We start from the raw sequence: 7,886 nt of genomic DNA on the forward strand, positions 1-7,886 counted from the left end.
TAATTTATATATATAAAAAATAATGTTAAACTTAATTATAAATGTCTTTCTAATACACACAGTCATTTAAATACACGCAAACTGTTAATAATTCTTAATAATATTTATTTAATCTATTATTTATTAAAAGTAAGCAGAACGAGAGAATTTAAAAAATATATTTTTTATGTACCATTTTATAAAAATACAAATTACAATTTATTAAATGAAAATTGATCAAATATTTGCAAATTTTTTCCTTTCAGAATACGCAATATTGTAGAACATTAAATATTTTATTAAAAAGAAACCATTCGTATAAACATAAATAGAATATTATGGAAAATTTAATTTTTCTGATCATAACTTTAAATTATTTTTCCAAATTGAGCAAAAACAGTTGAATAATCTATTAAACAACTTATAATCAATTGAAAATTCAATTTAAAAAAAATCGATAATAAAGTTACAAGTTTCTTTTCTGTATTTACAACTTTTTAATCTATACTTTTCTGATGCAATTTTCAAATTGAAGATCTATAGATTGTCGTCCGTCTGTTCGTCTGTCCGTAATTCGTTAATTACGAGAACGATGTTACATAAATGAAAATGGAGACCAGATAGTGAAAGTTTATTTTTAAATTAAAACGTAATTAATTTAATTGTGTTAATATCACAATAATTACTCGTTAAATTTAAAAAAAATTATTATTTTTTCTACATTTAAACATAATATAACATAATTTATGTAAAATGAAAAACAAAGCGAATGTCTTGTGCATTTTAATTAGTTTACAATAGAATAGTTAATTTATATGATTAGAATGTTTGACAGAAAACTCCTGAGGTTAATTTGTATTATTGACCTATTCGGTTCATCATTTATTAGACAAACAATTTAAAATTATATCTTTCATAAATTCAAGAATAATAGTTGTACCAGGTGTAACGGGTAATAGTAAAGTTTTAGAAGCGATAGCTTTAAATATTAAAATTAATTTAACTTAATGGAAAATTCAAAATGTAATTAATGCGAATTTATGAATATTTACAGTATAACATTTTATTCGCTTACTTTGGCTTTAATTAATTCATGAAACAATACTATAATTAATAAGCAATCGCTATTAAAATTCTCATTTAAGTCGATATCTTACATTTTATAATTATTTATCGGTTGTGTTAATGATTATATAAGATTTATCGTTAATTTGAAAGTAAATAAATAGATAATTTAAATGCGAAAATGTTAAATATGAGTTTAGTGTCGCCATCTGATGCGGAAAAGATCGAACAAAAATGTTTTAAATTCTAAAAATCTTCATTAATTATCTTCCTAACACTAATTATTACTCATAAATGTAACTATTAACATCTCACGCAAAGTGTAGACATTATAAATAAAATATTCTCTAAGAAAATATATAAGTGAAGCATCTAGTTAATGAATAATTACTTGTTGTAAAGGTAGATATTGATAATTTTTTCTCAGAATATATGGGACCAATTCATTATTCAGTTCTATATTTGTCTGGGTGATGAGTTATTGCCACAGCTGAGTGAATGTGTTTTAATAAGAATTATCGCAAAATGGGACAAATATCGTGTAAGATGTTTATTTTAATTGCTGATTAATTCTATGGATGGCTTTTGCAAACTTGACGTCATTGATTCCCTTGACAAATAATAAATCATTGCTACTAATATTATCATGGAAATGGTGTTAACATTATTGGAAAAAGAATCTTAGTAATTAATATTAAAGAACTAGAAGTAATATTCATAAATTATCAAATTTCTTCTAGTATTATTTATTTATAACTTCTCTCTGACAAATTTATAATCCCGAAAAATATTTGTTTTGACGGTTACAGTGAAAATCACTATATATATATTTTTTCTATTATTGATTTTAATGATTATAAAAAATCTTCTTATAGAAAATCCAACTAAAGACAATGTTACTGAATATAACAATAACGAGATTCGTTAAAAAAATTCTTAATAGATGTTATTTATGAAAAGATTGCATGTAAATAGCAATTGCATGTATAGTAATGTAATAATCAACTCAAATTTCGTAAGAAAAATAATCATTGTATATTAAAATATCTTTATATATTATTGATAATTCTCTTTAGGCAATTTGTAGCAAATCAATTTCGTTTAAAAATATAATAATTCAAATAGAATATTTGATTTTATATTTATGATTTAATAAAATTAACAACAGAAAAATTAAGCAATAAGCGAATTTACTTCTCACTAGAGAAAAGAGTTTTATTTAGTAGAATTTGTGACTAAACCACTTAGCATACAGCAAATAGGATTATACTTGTGGGAATTACCAGTGTTTATGTGAAGTTTATTATATGAATTTACAAACCTAGTAAAAATTTAATGCGTTTAAAGAGAACAAGATTTTTGAATTATTTATTATCTATATAATTTCAATAGCATTAAATTTACAACAGGTAAATGTCAATAAACATATTATTAGAAGAAAAAATTACAAGGGATTTTCTTTTATAGGTTTAGAATTTAATTTTTATGGCAAAATATAAATTTCAAAATAATTAACAAAAAAACTATATTTGATTTGAAATAAAAGAATTTTAGATTTTGTTTATTTACTTTTAACATTTATTTCTAAAATTATCAAAAAATAGTTTAATGCGAAATTAAAAATTTGCAATAGGATCAGTTTACATGGACAATCTGTTCTAGTTGATATTATTACTAGAAATGTATTTTCTATTCCTTTAATAAATTAATTATTTTTCCAGTTAAAAATCTACTTTGTTAAACTGATCCCTGTTCGTATTTACTCCCGAACTACTACTGGCTATGGAAAGTATTCAATATACTGTATAGCCTACATGCTAAGTATCGCAACTAACTTGTTTTATGAATTCCGGAAGTGATAATGATTTATCTAAATCTGATTATTATTTTATCAATTAATCAAAGTTCTAACAATAACCTCCCGTGATTATCAAAAGATAAAAAACTAGCACCGTCAATCAATCATCTACATGTATCTCTTTCTATTACTATCAAGTTATCTTTAAAAATGCTTCTTTGTTCGAGAGTTCATTGACAATAACAAAGAATAAAAATTGGAATTTTATGAATGGGTAATCCAACAGCCCACAAAATTGAACAGAGAATAATCTTTTCGGATGAGGTCATTTTCCATCTTTCTAGAGTATAAGCCGATAAGGCGTGTATTTTTCATTTAGATATTGATCCGATGAAAATCCACATTGGATAGAGGAACACTTCCAACAAGACCCAAGGGTGATGATATGTATGGAATGCATTACAAGAATGTCTTGTTTTTGGCCAAAGCTGTTCCAAAGATTCTATTAGTAATTGCATTTATCTAAACAGACGGATTCAACCACTAATACATTCACTCATTTCCGGAAAACATTTCTTCATAAAAATATATAACTTTTGGCTTAAATCATCGTACGAAGATTAAAGCAAAATTATGCAACTAAGAAGTGCTATGTTTGATTTAGTTCATTCTTATTTTATAATTACTGAATGTTAACTTTATACGCATTTATTTAATTGAGGCATTCACGAACAGACTAGAATTCTCTTTAAGATGAAAGCAGCCAAAACTATGCTTTCATTTCAATTTGAATTTCTAAAAAAAATTCTGAAAATACATTCAGATTCTACATAAACTATATCCAATAGCGTATGCAGTATATGTAATTTATTGTATTATGGTTCAAAGTTTGGTGTGATAGGAAATTCAGATAAGTCTAGTGATTTTAATACGTTACATCAAGATATCCTTATTGCTGTTTCTGAACATTTGATATGCCAAACAACGGACTACATTAATGTAAATATTAATTTTAGTAAGCGATTTCTATAGAGATATTGCCCATATCTGTAATTAGACTGTTTTCATAGTTTATTTGCTAAAATTTATATTTTTTAAAATTATAAACAGTCTTTATTACATTAAATAAAATTTTATTAATTTTTAATTGTATATAATTACATATTTTTATATTTAATTAATTGTTATAATTACGAAATTTTAATTAATTCAAATCTAAACGTAATAATTTTAAAATATTTAGATTAAATAATAGTTAAAAATTAATAAAGAAAAAAGAAAACTATAAGAAATATTAATTCATTAGTTGCAAAAGTAAATTTTTTACAGTTATTTTTATGTTATAAACTTTCCTAAAAGTTGAATTTAAACAATACTTAAGAGCATCATTATAATTGGAAATATACGCATAACAAATCCAATTAAGTGTTTGATTGATAGATAAGTAGAAAAAATTGTATCAAATTTAACAGACATTTTTCTAGTAATACGCAAATCGTAAACGTGTTTAACCGAAGGCGAAATTTTCATAAAGTTGAGAAAGAAGAGAAAGTGATGACAAAAAACGCTCTCGGTATTGTTCATCCACAATTGGATGCTTGAGGCAAATTCCAAGAGAAATGGATTAGGAATCAAGTCATGAGTTGTTTTGGACATCATATTGACAGCTTTTTTTGAACAGAAAGCAAAACGTTCTTTTATTCTGAAGATATTTCAAATGAAAGAAGCAGAAAAGGCATTCACTCTTCCATAAATTTGACTTGAAATTTTGTATCTTCCAGTAACAACGTCTGATTGCTCTTTAAGGAAAAATAAAATATGTTACAAGTTTATTTTTTATTTAATTTGATGATTTGTATGTATTTTGCTGATTCTGACGAGATTTAAAATACTACCTTTTTTAGATAATTTAACGTTATAATGTAGCTACACTATATAAAAATTTAACCAATAATCAAATTTTTAGATAGTTTTATGATGTTACAGCATCATTAATTTTATTTTTCTCTACATCTGGGAAAGAAAATTACCACATGACCGGCTATAAAGAATTATTTTTACAGTGATAATGTCTGAACAATCGTTAGTGAATAACATCGTTACTAGATAACGTAATTTATGGAAAAAAATATAAAACAGCAGTACACAACTCATAAATTACAAACACGTTGGGTTTAAAGTTTGTTATGTATTATTAAGCAAGTGATCCATTAAATAAGTTATAATAAAACCGGTCTAGAGAGAAGAGACTATTAAATATTAAAAAATTCAATTTAAATGATATCGTCGATCACGTGTGTTGCCTGTCAATAAAAACAGTACTTCAAAAATTATATTATTTCGAATTTTTTTAAATATTAATATTGATCGTTAAAACTGAATTATTCTGCAGAAATTTGTATACAGAATATACTGTATACGACGCGTATAGCTTCTTCAATAACATAACCCAATACCGAGTTACTGTAAATTTAGTTATTCAATGAGATAATGATAATTTTCATCAACAGATGGCGAAACTGTAGATTAAAATTTATTTTTGTACCTTTTATATGACACAAGATGAGAAAAATATTCTAAAAATAGTTTTGTGAATTAAAATTAAATTTTTTCATATTTGCCTTGATAAATAGAATCTCTTATATTAATAGAAACTTTTTTCCAATATTAATATTATCTAAATACAGCCTCTATTAAAAGATATTTTGTTCTTCAGTAATCATCTTCCTTATATCTATTACACCCTAATTCTTGATTATGTTTGATGACTTATTTAAATGTTTATTCCCATTACTTCTTGCTGCTTGCTGTTGTATTCATTCTAGATCTATTTCTTATTGATACCATATTTCCTTAATTTTTTTAAAATCCATTTTTATCTGTCCAAAAAAAAGAGGTGTCTTACATTTGCAGTCCAAACCACCAATCAGTAATTATTGCAAATACACAAAGTGATGTATTTTGTCTCAATAACAGTTTTCATCAATACTGTTCAACAGTCACATCAGTTTAAACAAATTTTAATGATGATAAGTGTTTAATATAAGTGCCTTTTTAACATTTAAAATGCCTTCAAAATGACATTATGATGCAATATTAAAAATAAAGTTAGTGCATATGCAGAAGTGCATGGAAATACAGCTTCTAAACTTTACTTATCTTGTCACATTTATATTTTTGCTAAGTTGTTGTTACTTAAAAAAAACTTGATGCCATGATTTTGAAATCAACTTAATGCCATGATTTTGAAATCAATTTTGTTACCTTAGAATCAGAATAATACAGTATACTGTATTTGATTATGAATAAATTTCACATTTATCAGTGAATATGTATCATTTGAAAAATTACTTTTTCCTATAAAAATAAAATAAACAATGATTAAACAAATACAGTATATTCAAAAAATATTTTTTCTTATGTTTTTCTTTATATTTTTTCTCCAGTAACAAGTTGCTTAACTTTTCCTGCAATATTTAAAACTGCATGTATGGCACCATCTGTTATGATATTTTATTATAAAAAACTTTTTGCCATTTTATAATAATTAAAAATATAAAAAGCTTAATTATAAGGATAGGGATGGGTTTTATAAAAAAATTGTAAATGCTAATAACAAGTAAAATTGTCAATAGGTCCAACCCTATTTGAATTACGACATGACCCCCTGTATTTTCCCTTTAACCACCAAAATTTAATAGCATCAATTCCCTAATACACAAACCTTCATGCAAAATTTCAGAAATTTTTGACAAAAAGCACAGGAGTCATTAAGTTTCAAAGAGGGTAAACAAAATCTTGTTCCACATACACAAAAATCCTTAATTTTTTTGCATTTCTCAATATTTCAAGGTCCCAAGTCCAAAAATATGAAAATTTTAGGGGTCATGTTTTGACCAATTGCCATACTTTCCCTCTGTCATATATATAACAGACCCAAGAAAGTAAAAATTGGATTAGTGCTGATGTAATCCTTTCTACTGATATTAACATTTATCCTACTCTTTGATTTGTCCCAATAACAGAATTACAAAATATTTTATATATCTTTACACGCATTAATACTTAATTTAAAAAATTGATAAAAATATTCTAAAAATATAGCATTATGAAATAGTATTTAAGTTTGCGTTACTCTACCATTCTCAGAACAAATTACCTAATATAGCAAAATAAAATAAATAATTTTAAATCTTACTATTCACTTCTAACAAAACTTTATGGTAACTAAACTTATTTTATCTTGTATTTTTATCTTTCATAAAAAAGTAACTAATAATAAGTAATATTTTAGAATTTGTTATTAAAGTTTAACAGATATCTTTAATAAATCTGATTAATAAATTTCAACCAAAATTTTAAAATTTTTTAAAGAGCATTCTTATTTTCTAATAATGTTGAGTTAATAGTAAATATTAACTTAACATTAAATAAAACCAAGCAAAATTCTTATAGTCATTAAATTCAATGTTTATAAATGGTAGACTAAACAATACATTCAATCAGTGTAAATGATTATTTTTCAATTTACCTACATAAATAAGTATTGTGAGAAAAGTATTCAATATACTAATTTCATATTAATATATTGAATACTTTTCTCACAATACTTATTACACTAATCAGGTAATTACAAAATTTAGTTACTGAAAAGATTATACTGTATGTTCATTCTGGATTTCATTCCATTTATATTTAGAACTTCATTCTTCCCACTGTTTTGATTCTCTTAAAATCCATCATTATGGCACAAACAATAAAATAAATTTTTACAATACAGTTAATTGAATTTGTTTGAAATCTATACCAACTTAGATGTATAATGATGTACTCTGTCTCCATTTTCCATTCTAATATGCATTTTTTTCCTCCCTTATAGACAGAATAACTGAAATATATTTATAGAACCAGTAATTGTAAGTAGTGTTACTTCTGTCTGTGCCGTCTCCTAAGGGAGGTTGGCAGCCAGCAAATACCACTGTTCTCTTTTGTGAGTTATGAATAACTTTTTCCGTATCCAGTCCCATCCATTCCTTGAGGTCAT

This window comes from Centruroides sculpturatus, unplaced genomic scaffold (assembly GCF_000671375.1).
Source record: "Centruroides sculpturatus isolate CEXI.00-Female unplaced genomic scaffold, Cexi_2.0 scaffold351, whole genome shotgun sequence".
Taxonomy (NCBI): domain Eukaryota; kingdom Metazoa; phylum Arthropoda; class Arachnida; order Scorpiones; family Buthidae; genus Centruroides; species Centruroides sculpturatus.